General features: G+C 43.5%; 2 protein-coding genes across 6 annotated transcripts in view; both read right to left on the bottom strand.

The window, feature by feature from the left end:
* The window catches only part of SYNJ2BP (synaptojanin 2 binding protein), a 106,457-nt gene that overhangs the window by 60,231 nt on the left and 29,448 nt on the right, over window positions 1-16,778 (bottom strand). The window contains exon 1 of one of the 5 annotated variants that reach the window (XR_011337540.1): window positions 10,480-10,662. The exons of the other annotated variants lie outside the window; for them this stretch is intronic. The gene's annotated coding sequence lies outside the window, so the exon portion shown is untranslated. Of the gene's footprint in view, window positions 1-10,479; window positions 10,663-16,778 lie in introns of those variants that run through there. 5 annotated transcript variants of the gene reach the window in all.
* SLC8A3 (solute carrier family 8 member A3) overlaps window positions 1-16,778 on the bottom strand; it is a 275,261-nt gene that overhangs the window by 255,861 nt on the left and 2,622 nt on the right. The gene's annotated exons all lie outside the window — the stretch shown is intronic.

The following is a 16,778-nucleotide window of genomic DNA, read 5'->3' as shown; positions in this document are numbered from 1 at the left end:
TGCTTAACATCTTTGTCCTCTCTTCTTGCTATTTCTCACATTCACCATGCTAATCCAGAACTGGGGGAAATTACAAATACAGAGCAATTATAAAATAATCTGCTCCAAGAAGTCCCAAACAGAGCAAGACACACAGTGGAGCCAGTGCCAGATGTCTAGGAGAACATAATGTACATAGAGAAATCTAACTTATGGCAAAGCCTATAATCCTCTCTAGAAAGCAACACTGAGGGTCCTCATGCATTCTAAACCCTAATGCAGCAACCAGCATTTAGGAAGATTTTCTTTTTCTTGCATCCGTATTCAGTACGAATCAATTACTAGCAGAAGATATTGAAGAGAACAGAAAAGGGCTTGATAACTCCTAACGAGTTTAAATAAGACTGCATGGAAAGCACAGTAAGATCCATCTTGAAGGTTTACCAAACCATATTATCAACAGAGCTCATGCTATACCATGTCCTTCATCTCCCCAAGATGTGGATCTATCAGTAGCCACATGGCATTTGACCCATGTGTTGACCCACGTGATGAAGGCACTTACTAAACAGGACAAAATGCTTTCAACATTTCTAGCATGTGACATCTGGTTCTGTAGATAAGAATTCCTATCTATCAGAGATCATTCGTAACTCACTGCATTTCTTCTTCACTTATAATTTCTTTTCCAGACACCTTAAGGTTCATTGCTGAAAATAAGTTACCACTTAAAACAATTTTTCACTCTTTGGACATAGCCTCATAGACTCACATGCTCATTCGATAAAACTCTGAAGTAAGGAGCTATATACTTTAACTTATCTAGATCTTACTTACATGAGAACATCCAGTGTTTACGTAGAATGGTATCAAACATTTTTGTCTTTCCTAGCAGTTCGAATCTGTTTGCTAGAGAAAGAATCATCAGACTTGTGAATTTTGTTTCTATTCTTTCACAGCAGAAATACAGGTTTTATGTATTGATTGATCTCTCCCTCTATCCCCCATCTCATCTACATGATCTTGGCATAATGACAGGAACAAGAGAGACTGAAACAAACAGAGAATTAGAATAAGGGAAACCTAGGTCACTAACGTAGCTTTTGGCCTTAGGACACTGATTTAAATTCAGTCCAATGCACTAATGCACAGCCAGGTACCTTCCCATAACCATACTCAGAAATGGATCTGACAGCTGTTCCAACTTAGCAGCTCTGTTTCTATCACTAATGCTCAGTTCTCCCCAGCAGAAGCTCCCACTGCATGCATAACTGGTCCCTGTGGGCTGCCTAAGTAGGAAACTGGATAACCAGCTGAGCCACCACACCAGAGCAGCTTAATCTATAAACCAGGGATGAGGTATAAAAGGCAGAAGAGTCTGCTTTGCTGCTGACAGCATAAATTTATTTGGTAGGAGAGTGACAGTCTCCAGAACTGTCAACACATCAGCTTTCATTAATACTAGGAGAGTTTTGTTTGGGTTTGGGTTTTGTTTGTTTGTTTGTTTTAAAGGATAGCCAAGTGACATTAGGAACCTTGACAGCCTAATGAGCCAGAGGCTAAATCTTGCTGACAGAAGTGTCATGTTCTAAAAGAAGTCTGCCTTGCTGTTTGGGAAAACCCCAAAAAGCACCAGAGAAAGTTCATCGGAAACCAGCTTCCATATGGTTTCAAGAGGAAACAATCATTTCTCTCAGAGTTGCTCAGAAACAGGCCAGAAGACTGTGACTTTGACTGTAGATGGTGTTAAAGTATAACTTCCAGTGGCAGCAAAAGCTTACCATATCTCTAGGCTAGAGCTGACCTTGGGCTTACACCTGAAACCCTGCACATAAGAATCTTGACAGCAAGAGTTCAGGCTGCCTTGAAATGAATACTTTAGAGACACTAAGCAGGAACTGACTCAAGAGCACTGATGTGGGAACATAGCAAACAGCAGGACCTGTGAAGCTTTACTCTAGAAGCAGAGTTCACACATATTTTATGCTTTGTCAGCTTTCCTAAGTTCTCCTCACTCGTAAGGGTTTTGTTATATTTGCTGATGTAAAGGAGAGCATGTTGTGGAGCAATTTTCCAAGCACATGCAGAACTAGTAGAAGTGAGAACTTCCATGTCACCCTGGAGGAGCCAGTCCAAGTCAGTCCATTAGGCAACAGAGTACTGGTTCAATGAGCTTGTTGATGAGATGAATGCCATAGCTAGAGATAGCAATGCTCTGTGCACAGTCAAGAGACAGCTCTTAAAATATCTCATGCCTAAGCATAGAGCAGTCAGCTACAAAACTGAGGTGTTGGAGAAGATCAGCAGTAACACAGACAGGTAGCCAGCTTGCCACCCTGACAACATGAAAACAGACTGTTCTCCTGAGGTCATCTCCAGGCTGTTGCTAAGAAAACAAAAATCAATTTCTTATGCATAAATGGGCTGTCTTCATCACTGGATTTGCTAATCCAGGCCATGCCACTTACTTTTTAACTTCTTAATTGTTTTAGATCAGATGCCATGTTTGGGTTCTTTCATCCTGAAGGAATGGACTCAGCTGCAGCTCACTGTATTAGGCTTTTTATCTTTTATTCCTCCAATTGATATCCTCTCTTCAAAGATACAAGAGAGAAGGGATGTCTAGTTGCATTTCATCACTTTCTCACAGGCTTGAACGAGGCACTGACTACAACACAGTGGCCTGTGTCACCAAAATGCTTACGTTTTCCATCTGCTTCTGAGTTCAGGCAGGCCAAGGCAGCAATCTCACTCTATGACTTGCCTGCCTGAGGTCAGCCTGTTGTCACTGAGATTAACTTGATGTAGTCTGAGAAGAAAAGAGAAACAGAAAGCCTAGTTTTCCTCACCTGCACACCCTGCCAGGATTCTCAGCCCAATTTATTTGAAGAGTCTAATTCACTGCCACCAGATTTGCCATAATGTCTTCTTTTTTTTCAATTATTGTATTTTTTTTTAAGTGAAGCACATTTGCAGTGGGAAATCACAGAATTCTTTAGGTTGGAAAAGACCTTTAAGATCATCGAGCCCAACCGTAAACCTAACACTGCCAAGCCCATCACTAAACCGTGTCCCAAAGCGCCACATCTACAGGTCTTTTAAACACCTCTAGCAACAGTGACTCAACCACTTCCCTGGACAGACTCTTCCAATGCTTGACAGCCCTTTCTGTGAAATAATATTTTCCTAGCATTTCCTCTTCTCCTAACACTTGTTACTTGGGAGAAGAGACCAACACCCACCTCACTATAACCTCCTTTCAGGTAGTTGTAGAGGGCAACAGAGTCTCTTGCCTCAGCCTCATTTTTTCCTGATTGAATAATCCCAGTTCTCTCAGCCACTCCTCATAACATTTGTGCTTTAGACCCTTCATCAGCTTTGTTGCCCTTCTTTGGACATACTCCAGCACTAAAATGCCTTTCTTGTAGTGAGGTGTCCAAAACTGAACACAGTATTCAAGGTGCAACCTCATCAGTGCTGAGAACAGGGGGACAATCGCTTCTCTAGTCCTGCTAGTCACACTATTTCTGATACAAGCCAAGATGCCAAAGGCTATCTGGGCACACAGCCAGCTATCAACCAACATCCCCAGGTCCTTTTCTACCAGGCCATTCATCCCCAAGTCTATAGCATTGCATGGGATTGTTGTGGCCCAAGTGCAAGGCCCAACACTTGCCCTTGTTAAACCCTGTACAGTTTTCTTTGGCCTACAGATCCAGCCTGTCCAGATCCCTCTGCAGAGCCTTCCTTCCCTGAATCAGATCAACACTCCCACCCCACTTGTTGTCATCTGCAAACTTAATGAGGGTGCACTTGATCCCCTCATCCAGATCACTGATACAGATATTAAACAGAACCGGCCCAAATACTGAGCCCTGGGGAACACCACATGTGACTGGCTGCCAATGGGATTTAACTTGATTCACCACAATTCTTTGGGCCTGGTCATCCATGTACTTTTGTACCCAGCAAAGAGTACACCTGTCCAAGCTCTGAGTAGCCAGTTTTTCCAGGAGAATGCTGAGGGGAAATGTTGCATCCAAGAAAAGTGAAGCAGTCTGGACAGCCCTCTCAGATCTTTGGCTCAGGTCTCTGCTGACATGCAATGAGAGCAGCTTTCCCTGCCTCCTCTCTCATTCACAACAGTGGTCTATCCGGCGTCTCTGGCCTTTAGTCAGAAGTCTTCCCAGTGAGTTTTTGGGTCCATAATAACAAGGGTCATAGCATGGCATCACTCTTACAGATTTTGCAGTGGGACCGTTACTTTACCTGAGTGATTATGAACCCCACATCTATTATGCATAAGTGCAGTTTAACAGTCTAAACTCAGTCTTGTAAAAAAAACCCAACAACAAAACAGCACAGAAGGCCAACTAAAAGCTCTAGGAAGGCACAGAATACAAGCATCTGAGGTCTACCTGACCCCTCACACTATTACCTGAGCTTAGCACTAGGTTCAACTACTCTTAGAAACAAAGACATTATAGCACTAGTGTATGGTATGTTTATAGCGCTGTGGGGAACCCATTACTACACACCAGGCAACTGCTATCTAAGCATTCTGGTTTATTGCCCAGTACAGTATACTTGATATAGTTTGAAGACAGCAGAATGAATAATGCACTGTATAAGCAAAGACCCAGTGACAAAGGAAAATTCCAAGGCCGAAGTCTTTCTCCTTTCCCTCAGGAATTTAACAGTTTACCTTTGACCTTACCCCCAGAACAAGACTGTGAAGAAAATAAAACACCACAGATATTCCTCAGCCAGGGCTTCTTAATGGAAGAGGGAATTCTTATGAGCTTTGAGAGTGGCTACAGAATAAATAAGAGTATGACACACCTACCAAGCCCTTCCAAGAAAATCACAAACTTTTGAGTCAACAGTGTGTTTTGGAGAACTGAAATGATTCAGATTTGGTGTATAGTTTTGGCCAGAGATGACTGGCAAATATTTTAAGGAAGAGTCAAAACATTTCATTTAGTGTGTTTTAAAAAGTGGTGATTTTATTTGAGAACAACTCTCTCTATATAGTTATATTAGGAATTGACAGAATTTAATTAAAATCTCCCAAAGGCAATATTTTGCATTTTGCTTTCCATTTGTTAAATACATTCAGTTTGGACAGCATATAAAGGAGGAAACATAGAGAGTCATTAGGGTCTCTTCTTTATCACTTAATCTTTCAAGACCACAAATTTCTCTATTGACACAGAGCTTCTCTTCAGTTCATTACAGCAAGAAACTCCACAGCTATCAACCTACTTGATGAAAAAGTCTCTTTGCTCTCTATGCGGCTTCCTGGAATACCAAATACAGTCAGGCAATGACTCACTTCTCCACACATAGCAGCTCACAAAGAATTAACAAATAGTGCAGAGAGTGGACCACCACCTTTAACAGGATTTCTTACTTTGCTGACTAAGCAAGCTGAGAGTATTCGAGACCTCTGCTAACAGCAATCACAAACACGTTGACATTGTTCTCAGTAACTAGACTTATTCTTTCCTCCAGAAAGATAATAAAATGTTTCACGATCTAGTCAGTGCTTAAAACAATCACTTCACAACATGAAGTGCTCCGCTTGCAATCCTTCTTCTACGATAGACTCAAAGGCTTCTCATGTACTGAAGCCAGATGTTCAAAACACCTTTATTCCTTTGGTCTCAAAGCATGTAATTATACTGGCCAAGAGTCATACTCTGTCTTTTCCACTTCCATATGAAGCCAAAAAGGGATGCTGGAATAATGCATGTGCTGGTTTTCAATGGTACACACAGGTCATGACCTCCAAATCACAAGCAGGCACTAAATTCTAAAGCAAAATCCTGAAAAAGACAGAGCTGAAAAATGCAAGAGGAAAAGTAATTCCCACCTCCATAGTACTATTTTGTATCAGGGAAGGTGACTTAAAGCACTAACGTTTTGAACATTTCTTCTGTGGCCATACAGACCCCCTAGCTTTATGCCTTTCCTTGTAGATAGCTGGTGTGCCCTCTTAATGCAGGGACTCTCTCATAATCCTTTTCTCAGAACACATGAAATATATGTTTTCACATTATTCCAGGGCCTACTGTAGAATCCCATATACAGGTTGTCACACCACAACTGCTTGCCCCAAACTCCTCGCTCCTGGGATTGACAGAAAAGCCAGACTGCTTCTTCTAATAGATATAAAAAACCTCATCAGAGCTCTTCTCCCTGCCTAAGCCACTCAGGTTGTGATTATCTTTTGATCAGCCTCTGCTGGGAGACCACAAGCTGATTGGCTATATAGTTCATGGTCAACGTTTCTTGGTGGTTCTACTGAAACTACTTCTCCTTTCACGGAGGAAGATAAATTCATTACAAACCCTTATGTTTTGTAATATCAACCTTCATTCTCTTCCTCCCCAGAAATGCTGCCCTCTGTGCAGATGCATCCTCCTAGGATGCTCTGTTCCATCACACCAATAAAAACCAGATGTGAGATTCAAGTTCCTGAAACTCTTAGAAACTACATGCATGACTATAAGATTTTGCATCCTCAGTGCAAAATACCACCCCTATTTCAACAGAGGCTGTTTGCTGTAATATCAGAAACACAAAACAGGGGCCTTTATCACTGCTGTGGAGATGAGAATGCTATTGTGTTTGAATTTCTTTCAGGACCACTTGGATGATCCATTCAGTCGTGTGATGGAGAAATCAAATCAATGACACCATTATCCACTGACCAATGAAGCAAGAGAGACGCCAGTCAGTCCCCTGCAGGGCCACCCTTTGCCATCAGCCATTTGCCTTCAGCCATTTAGCTGGCAATTGATATAAATTATATAAAGAACTGAAAGAATATAGGAGGACCATTAAAATAATTACATTTTGGCTACCTCTCTGAGGCTGGAAGTGACAGGGACAAGTGTCAGAGCTAGTGCATCTACAGTGACCTGAATCTTATTTTCCTCTCATTCATTCCAGAGAAGATAAGTTATGTCAATTGAGTCAATGGAGTCTGAGGAAGAGTCTCACCCTCTCATCCAAATGGACCCTACATCACTGATCCCTGGCTCCCTGCTGACCAAGGATTTCCTCCTTTGCTGGACATCTCAGGGGCTCATTTTGCTCAGTATAAAGAGTAAGCAAAAATACCAGTAGATCAAAATGACAATTTTGCATGTTATCAGCTGCAAACACAGTGGAAATTCAGGACAACTGTATCTGTAACAAAAGAGAGACAGCAGTGATATGAATATCTTTGCTTTTAATTTGATAGCATGAATGTGCTATGCAATAAGCTGAAAATATTATAAGAGCCCCCAATGTGAATCACTGCCAAGCAGACTATTTTTAGTGGAGTGTCTTTATCTTGCTTGTTAAAGATTTAAACCTAGGCACTAATTACAGTTACTTTTCTATCTGATTTAAGTAAGCAACATTTATTAATGTACAGTGATTAAGTGAACTATTCCAAACTAAGCTACAAATATTTAAAGTGATGAGGAAACAGGATGATGTCCTGGCTGAAGAAAGTCTACTCTCTGATCTATCTGATCCATGATAAACAGCTTATTGAGGCAAGTAGAGTTAAGAGAGCTGCAAGTTATGAAGGGGAATTTGATTTACCCCTCTGAAGGCAAAGCGATAACTAACAGGTCAGAGCAAACTCTGTCATAGATTTTATAGACCTAGTTATTTTATGCAGTTCTCCAAACAGCTGTTGGCTTAGATTAAGTCCATGTGAGAGCTGCTTTCAGATTGGCAAAAAGATTCATCTATGATCAAACCCCTAATCCATGTTGTTATTCTGTGTTCACACTTACATCTTAAATCAGAGCTCAGTATCCTGTGTATTTGCTCTTTGAAATCTCCTGGTTGAGTTGCAATGTTCTACAAGTGTGTACAAGGTCTTTAGCAGCAGATAAAATGGGATATAATTACTCTGCATACTAGAGGTGAGGGAAATGGCTTCTGATTAGTATATTCTGAACACTTGGAATAATCTGTGATTTTTGCTCAATTCTTTTATGCTGAAGAAAATAAGTCTACAAATAGTTCTACCTGCTTCAGCTATTTGTCCAAAACACCTCATTAAATAGAAATACTTTTTTCCTAAAGAAGTCTAGTACATACCCACTAAGTAAAAGGATAAATGGCTATAATCTTTGAATACACAAGACTATACAGAGTGGGTATTTCATAGCTGCGTAAAGCCCATAATTGAACTTCTGCCCTAGGGGTAAGTTTTCCTGCAGTGTAAGTGTTTCCAGATGCCATACAAGGGTCATGTTCCTTGTGAGGAAAGCAGAGCTTTACATCCAGTTAATTGTTTTCCCCAGCTGCCTTATTTTTTTCCCCATTGAGACCAGTTTTCCAACAGTCATTCAAGCAAATGTGCTCATTTCCCAGTTCCCCCGCAATTCCCCACCACAGTGTAACAAAGTGGAGATTTTGTATGGCTACATTCCAAACTCCATGGTGTTAAAATCATAGCAGCAATAGGAAGCATGTAGCCTCAATAATCATAATGTAGAACTTGAACAAGAGGTGGCTCACCAGTAGTCAAACAAATGCTATATGAAAATGGAATGGTTTCTAGGTACAGAGCATTAATGCGTGGTTAACCCACGGAGTTAGTACTCACACATGAAGCTTTTCATGGCTTGCTAAGCAGCAAAAATTACTCAGTCTGAATTGAACTGATGACCTCAATTCAGTTCACTGTGTCTAGGTGACCATCTCAGAACACAGTGGCCATGAACAGCAAGCCCCTCCTCCCAGAATTCCTTTGGGCTTCATCTTTGGTGTCAATCACATGAAAAAAAGGCAAAGACCATGTTCATCCAATATTCAGATCTCTTAAGCTCAGTAGCAAAATACTCACTGATTTAGGACAGCTCAACAGTGGACAAGAGAGGACAGTTCAGAACACAGCCTGCTGCAGAACAAACTACCAAACTGCAAGGGAGACAGTGAATATAATAAAGGGCAACACAACCCCTTTACCTTCCTCAAAGTATTAAGGAGAAACTTGTTTGCATTTGCAATGCCAGTTCCTCATTACCAAGCACTAGCTACCACCTCTGCTTGGGTGACTAGACTTGTTTGAAGACCACGTGGGGGAGTTGACAGTTCAGGCTGCCAAGCAACTGACCATTAAACACTCAAGACCAAAATCTAGGGAAGGATTTTACGCCACCTAGCTCAACTTTACTAATAGCTGTGGAAGAGGCAGCTTCAAGCCACTGGAGTAATACTTTCCACATTGTCCTTCAATACAGGTAGAGTTGTACCTAAATAGTCCTTAACACTCCCTCTTCCCTTAGGAAGCAACCCAGCTTGTTTATTCAACAAAAGATCACTTTATTTTTTTGTAAGAAGAGGTTTGACATGTACAGCAACCCACTCCTAATCTCTTCGGTGTCTATTCTCTGGATTCCCCCAGCAGGGAAACCCACACTATTCTGCGAGCTTCTTGTTGAAAGTTATCACTGCTTGATGACAAAAAGCAACTGCATGCCATAATGTTCAAGGTCTAGAGCTAAATATTTAGAGCTCTGTCAGCACCTAGGCCTCATAAGGTTATGTTATTCCCAGCAAAGTTCACTAAATTTATGGAAGATCTGAAAACTACTTTTTCTAATCATTAGTTCATAAACAAAAAATTGAGGGCACATCTGTCATCATCAAATTGTTCCTCATCTGAACATGCTTCTAAGCTTCTGTTAGACCAGAAAGCAAAGAAGTTGTGGCAAACCTTCTTCTCTTTGGGGACTTGTGCCAAGGCTAGGATTTGTATCTTCTGATTTGTTAGCACAGATAATTCCCACTCACATTTCCCCTTGCAAAATAAGGGCTAGGAAAGCCACTTGCTACACTGTGAACTTTTCAGGAAACACTGCCAAACGGTATGTCCTTGTACCCCTCCCTGTGTTGAAACTTCACCAGTTGAGACAATTTCTTATTCCTGTTGTTGCAATTAACCTTCAGAGAAAATTATTAACTACAGTCTTATGCATATGAAGGACTGATCCAGATTATTAGCCTAGAAACTCTGTCCTTACTGAAAGTCTGCAGTTGTTTCTCCTCCCTGGTTGAAATCCTGACCCCTTTCCCACAGCCTGGCAACGCTTGCTCACTCAAAATTAAAGGCCAATTAGCTCTAACAAAGAGAGAGGTGATCACATCTCCTTCCTTAATTGGGACACGGGAAATTAAAAAGCCCTCCCATGACCCAGTGCTGTTCCTGAAAGATCCTGCAGAAAATCAGGCACGGTTTTACCTGTAATCTGGCCCAATATGCTCAACATTTCAAACTAAAAATCCAGGATCAGCATCATCTCTGGCAGTTGGAACATGACATGTTTGGATGAGGAATTTGCAGGAGTGGGGATCAGCCTCCCTGAGGATCTGTGCTTGGCTCATCTTTGTATGATGATTGCCTCCAAGCACAATCTCCCACCTGGCCCCACTTCCACCCCACTCCTCCCTCCCCCCCCAAAATCAGTACTGTTTCATACTCACCATGTCATAAACATTCAGAATCACTGGTTCATTTGCCATGGTTGATTGCAGTAGAGGCTGGATTAAAACCTTTCAGTCCCTGCCAGATGTATGTTGCTGCCCCCGGCTTATGATTTTACCCTGACCCTGGCAGAAGGAAATGTCTCATCCTACAGTTTCCAAAGGAAGGAGCACAGAGAGAGGAGGAAACACTTACAGGGATGTAGGGGGCTGGGGGCAAAGCTGGCGGCAGGGAGGCTTGGGCTGGGTTGGCTGCTTGTATAGGGTTTATTTTACACCTCCACAGTGCAATAGATTCAATATTTCTTTCTAACTCTGTAGCACACCTTGGGGTCTGTAGACTTATACAACACCGTAACCATGCACCATCCAGGCTTGTAGATCCTGATCCACCGAAGACAAACAGACTCTGAGCCCAGAGATAAGCCCTCTTCTGGCTCGTGAGAGAGGAGGATAGCAGCGTGTGTGCATGTATCTCTCGGCGTCCTTCTTGGCAGAGCAGCGTGCCGCTACAGCAGAGGGCTGCCAGCAACACACAATAAATCGGGGCACCAAGGCACGAAGCGGGTCCAGAACTGGGCACTGATGTCCCTTCTGCGGGCAGAGCCCGGTCCTAGCGCTCCCACAGCCCGGAGCTGCCCGCGGTGCTGGGGCCGCCGGGAGCTGTCCGCGGTGCTGGAGCTGTGGCCGCCCGGAGCTGTCCGCGGTGCTGGAGCTCGCCCAGCGCTCAGTCGCTCCGGGAAGGGCTCTCCGCCTCTGGCAGGACATCGCGAAGAGGCTGTGCCAGAGAGGCTCCAGCGCGGGGCTCGGCCGTGGGAGAAGGAAGAGGAAGGAGCTGGCTGCCCCCAGAGCAGAGGGGAGATGCTGCAACCCCCATCCTGCCCACAGCCGTGCAGGCAGACCTGGAGGCGGCGCTGAAGTTAGAGGGCAGTTCTCCGCAGGAGGTAGCGTGGGATTACCCGTTGCCGGGGATGGACGAAGGAAGATGCTGAGCCGGGATGACGCTTCCAGGCACGGAGGGGGACCGGGGCTGGGCACCCCCAGCTATGCGTGCTCCGCTCTCCACCGGGGTCACTCCTTATTTCGGGATCAGCTCTTCCCGAGCAGAGCAGCTCCTATTGACTGACAGCCGGGGGGACCTATTCCGTCCTCTACCGGCTGGAAGCAGTTTTGCATGGCACACGCGGGGAGGGCGGGGAAGGGACGGAGCGACTGGGGAGGGAGAGTAAGGCGTGTAGTTTTTCTCTGTCAGCGGCAGGGTCTGGAGTTTCTTTCGTCCTGGAGCTACTTTGCCCTCGTGCTAGGCCCAGAAGCTCTGCACTGTCTTGCCAATAAGCACTCTCCTTTGAGCTGGATGCGAGAGTTCATTATAAAATGCACTGCGGTAAATTCATCTTCCTTTTGCTCCTCCTCTTTCTTTAAAGGGAGCGCAGGGTCTGTGATGGTGCTGAGAAAGGGTGCAGCCGTGGCGGGGGGAGAAGGTGAGAGACGGGGGCGAAGGGTTTTCCTGCACCCGGAGATTTGCCGTGGTGTGGGAACTGGCAGTCTGACCTTAAATGTTCAGTCAGCACAGACTTTCTGAAGCAGCCGAAAAAAAAAAAAAAAAAAAAAAAAAAAGGAGCGGGGATGACCTCATCTGAGTTGGAGGCGTATCTGAAGCTCTCTGCCAGCTCACAGCCAACCAGATCTGAATGAAAATTGCAGGGAGCCCATTACATCAGCAAAGCCCAGCATGCCCCAGTCATTTGTAATACTGTCTTCAGCTGCATGGGAACCATCCCATCTGGGAGAAGTCTCACCTCCCTTTCTCAGGAGGACAAGGCCATAGAGCTGTAGGCTTGTAAATGACTTGTTGACTTGTTATGGGGCATGCAGGAGGGTTTGTGGTGGAGGTAGGCAGTATAAAAGGAAAGCGAGTCTACGTCTTGCATAGGTAAGTGCTAGCATGATAGACTCAGACATAAAACTTCTTGAACAGACAGTGCCAAAGGAGACCCAGAACTACTTTGCCCTAACAGTATGCATTTCCATTTTGAAAGGGCAAAGCCATGGCTTGGGCATCAGCAGGGACTCCAGCACAACCGGGCTAGCGATTCCATGGGTGAGCTAAGAAATACCATGCTAATCTCATAGTTGCTGAGCCAGTACCCAGCCCACCAACTCCACCTTCCCTGTTACATGATTTTAACCATCTGATTCAGCAGCCTGGGCCTGCAAGAGCAGTTTGTTCTGGTGAAAAAAGATGCCTCCTCCTTCATCCTAGGATCTCAGAGTCCAGATACTGCTCAAAGGACAGACTGAGTCCCTATCATCATCATCTTAAAGACTGTGAAGCAATTAAAACCTCCATCTGTAAGGGACTAAGTACCATCATTCATGCCCTAATTTGTAAAACAAACCCCCTACTGATTCCCACAGGGCTCCTGCTGAACTATTAAAGATTGTGTCTTTTGGGTGTCTCCTGCTCTGGTGATGGCAATTACTGATTTCTTTCCTCCTTGGAAGGAGAGGGAATAGCTGCTATTAGACTGACTGATGTAATTGGAAAAGAAAAGCAGTACACAAGCTCTTCCCACACTTGTCCACATCCTTACTTGCTAAATTAACTCCAATGTCTGCTGCACCTAGAGTTCACTAAAATAAATTAAGAGGCTTAAAACAGATCCACATTGCAGGGACAAACCACAGCAGTAGCTGACAACTTCAGGCACCTCCTCCAGGTCCCAGTCACATAAGCGGTAACACTAGGCACTGTAAACAGTGCTATGACATTCCACTGGGGACAGTGGAACAGAAGAACAGCAGTGTAAGAGGGAACTAATAGATATTCTAGAGATGATGGCCATACCTGAGGCTCTGTCTACTTGTGTTGCTACTCAGGAATTCTAGTTTAAGTTAACACCTTGCCTTAAGTCCTCATGCACTTTCAAAGGCTCCTTAGCAATGCAGCAGAAAATGGGGCTTTCAAGTATGTTTCATAGTGGGGCTACCCAGTTTAAACTTCAAGACGCATAATGGTCTCCACATCAGGTACACCACCCCTGGCTGTTTATTATACTTTTCAACAATTTGTCATTTTGAATTGCATATAGTGCTTTTACCCATGTCAAGCTGTCCCATTCTTATTACATTAGCTAAGACTACCCTTTTTAAAGAAACTATAAAATGGCTTTTGAAAAACTAGAGACAGTATTTCTTCAGATCCCTGAGAATGGTGGAGGCCATTTGTATACATGAATGTAAAGAGATTTGCATGGCCCTTGCTCTATCTAGAACAATAAATCATCTCCTGGGTAGGTGCTGGAGCTTTGCAGCCTTATTCCAGGAGAGTCACAGGAGGCATTTTATTGAGAGTTTTATCTCACTTCTACCCAAGACACTTAAATATACCAAGGAGCTGGCCGATTCTGATAGGACTTGAGTGTGGGATATGGGAAGCAATGGGGAGAGGAAAATCAGCACAGGATGCCAATAACAGCAGAGAGCTTGTTCTTTGCCTTGTGTAAGGCAATATGTGAAATATTTAACTCAGATTGCACCACAAGAGAAAGAATAATAGCCAAATTGGATTATTTCAACCATTTAAAAGAATTTATCCAAGTCTGTGAGGATTTGTAGCTGAAAGCTAGGTGCATTTTAGTAGCCAGTGGAAACAAAGTTAACATTAGCATCTAATTCCTGATCGCATCTCTCTTGATTTTGCATTTTGCCTCCCTTCTCATTGTGGCTACACTTCCTGATTTTTTAGTACTGGGTAGTTTATCAGGAAGCAACAATGGCTGGCAGACTGCTGAAGGGGTGGGGAACGGAGTGCAATAACCTGGCTGGCAGGGCAGAGCCTTCCATGTTCAGGGCCCTGTACCACAGCCTATGAGTGAGGTGCACAGGGCAGGCCTGGAGATGGCCACCGCTTTCAGCCGCAAGTCCAGATCATCAAGCATGTTCATAGGGATAAGGCAAGCAGGGACATCATCCCATGTGTTGGGCTCAGCAGGGCAGGGCTGGAAACTAGCATCCTGCCAGGTCACTGGGCAGGTGTTGCTGGAACAGGGGCTTCTGGCCCTGGGCTAGGCTGAAACAGTGCTCCTGGCCATGGGCAAGAGCTCATGGTGTGAGGCCTCAGAGGAGTATAGGCAGAGCCATTTGGGCCTATGAGTGCCCTTAGGGTCCTGGCAGTTTGGACTGCTTATCATTTCTATTAACAATAAAGCAACACTCTCAGCTAATAGCTAAATAATGTACATAGAAACTTCCATCTTGGACACTGGGATGAAAAAGCTGATAATTTATGTTCATTCTGATGCTAAGGATTAGGCAAGTAGTTATTATTACAAATTCACAGCACAAATTACAGTGGTTCAAGAGAAGCCAACGCATGCAGTTAAAAAAGATAGTACACAGTAACATCAATTTTGTTGCATGTCTAAGGAGCTAAGTGGGTTTAGTTTCAGAGAATTTTTCATCAACACCATCTTCAGATTATTTATTTGCATCACGTTATAATCATGCTTAGAAGCTGCAAGGAGGAGAAGTGACCAACATTTGTGAACAACTATGTGAACACACAGGAGGATACTGCACCTACTCAATGAAAGGTGGTAATTTAAAGAGATGGTACAGGTGAATGGCAAGAGGTCTTGTGTTGTAGAGGTATGAGGAAGCAAAGTGACCAGACTTCAGCCAAGCAGCAAATCTGCTGTACAGTCAGAAACAAAAAGAACTGAAGCAAGGTGCAATGCCACATTTGTAAAGAACAAGATAGGAACTGATATCATAAGCTGTGATCCAAGAAGCTAGAGGCTGCTTAACCCTGGAAGTGTCTCTGCCTCTCTGCAGAGCATGCTCAAAACTATCCCAACCAAGCCACTGTGGTTCTTTGCTCCTGTTGCAGTCTGACAGAGACTCAGAAAATAGGCATGGTGGCATACAATACTTCCAGATAACTTGGTCTGCCTAATGTGCTCCGATTCCTCCTACCATGTGTTGGCAGCTGAACAAAGAATCCAGAGAGAAAGGCCACTTCAAAAACCACACTGCTCAGACCACTGAGAAGTTGCAGAAAGGTCATGCTGCAGTCTTGCTGGTAGGGAAAACAGGGGCCGAATGGTACCTTGGACTCACCTCAGACCCCTAAGCACCCACAAACTCTGTGCTATTTGCAATGCACCCACCATCCTGGGAGAGAGAAGAGGAGGACCAGAATCCAAGTGGTGTCCTTGTACTTTTCTCTCTCTCTCTTTTTTCTCTCTTTCTTTCTTTTCCCTTAACACAGATTTTGCATGCCAATGTCAGTCTTATTCCTAAGAATGTCTGTACTAATAAATTCCTTTTAGATCAATCATTTGGCATCATTTTGCCCTTATTTAGCCCACTGAGTACTGAACCCATAAATTTTACAGGGAGAACCAGAGTCTTACCCCAGTGACCTCTGAACTGTCCAGGCTGAGTTGTGACTAATCTGAATATCAGAAAAACATGATTACTGTAATCCGACAGTAATTAAACAGATCAAACAGTGAAGGAATGTCTGTTGATAAAGAGGAAAATCTAGCAGAATTTGGAGGTAGAACTCAACAGAATATTTTTTCCTCTCACTCCTACCACCCCCAAATTTTCCTAAACCTGCTGTGGTACAAATAACATAATTTGGCTACCAATGTTTTTGAATACTGCTATAACATAAGCTGAAATCCATATCAAACAAAACCAACAATGGTTTCCCATCCCACTCATATTTCTTTAGCTTGGTTTGAGTCTTGCTTGGCAATGACAAACTAATTGAAAGAGCACTGCACAAAGGCAGCCCATGGCAGCCCACATTTTCTGCCTATTTTTGTTCACTTCATGAGAGTGGTTCCAGGTTTAGTCACCATTTGTAGTCTTTCACAAAGTACCTATGTGCTAAACCCTTTCAAATCTAAATGCAAGGAGATTCTAGCTAATGGTGCCAAAACAAAAATCTGTTTCTACAGAGCTACAGAAAACCAAATCTTCAGATTTAATACATTTTTTGTTTAGGAAGGTAGAAGCTATGTGTTGGAAATATATTGGTCAGAAGTGAGTTATTGAAATTTGGTTTTCCCATCACTTATTAACAATCCTGTACCACAGAAGTCGGATCATTATCTGAACAGCAAACAAAATATGTGAACCTATCCACACAAAAAGACAAGGAAAAAACAATTCTATCTCGCAACAGTGATAGAGAATGTTCTACTGACAGGTAGGGTACAAAGACTGGGAGAGGCACAGAGGCTTCTTGCAGATTCGGTAGAGTTCATGGATATAAAGACATATTA

The sequence above is a fragment of the Phaenicophaeus curvirostris genome, chromosome 5 (assembly GCF_032191515.1).
Source record: "Phaenicophaeus curvirostris isolate KB17595 chromosome 5, BPBGC_Pcur_1.0, whole genome shotgun sequence".
Lineage (NCBI taxonomy): Eukaryota > Metazoa > Chordata > Aves > Cuculiformes > Cuculidae > Phaenicophaeus > Phaenicophaeus curvirostris.
Note: the sequence above shows the minus strand (reverse complement) of the source record. Positions and strands in the feature narration are given on the sequence as shown.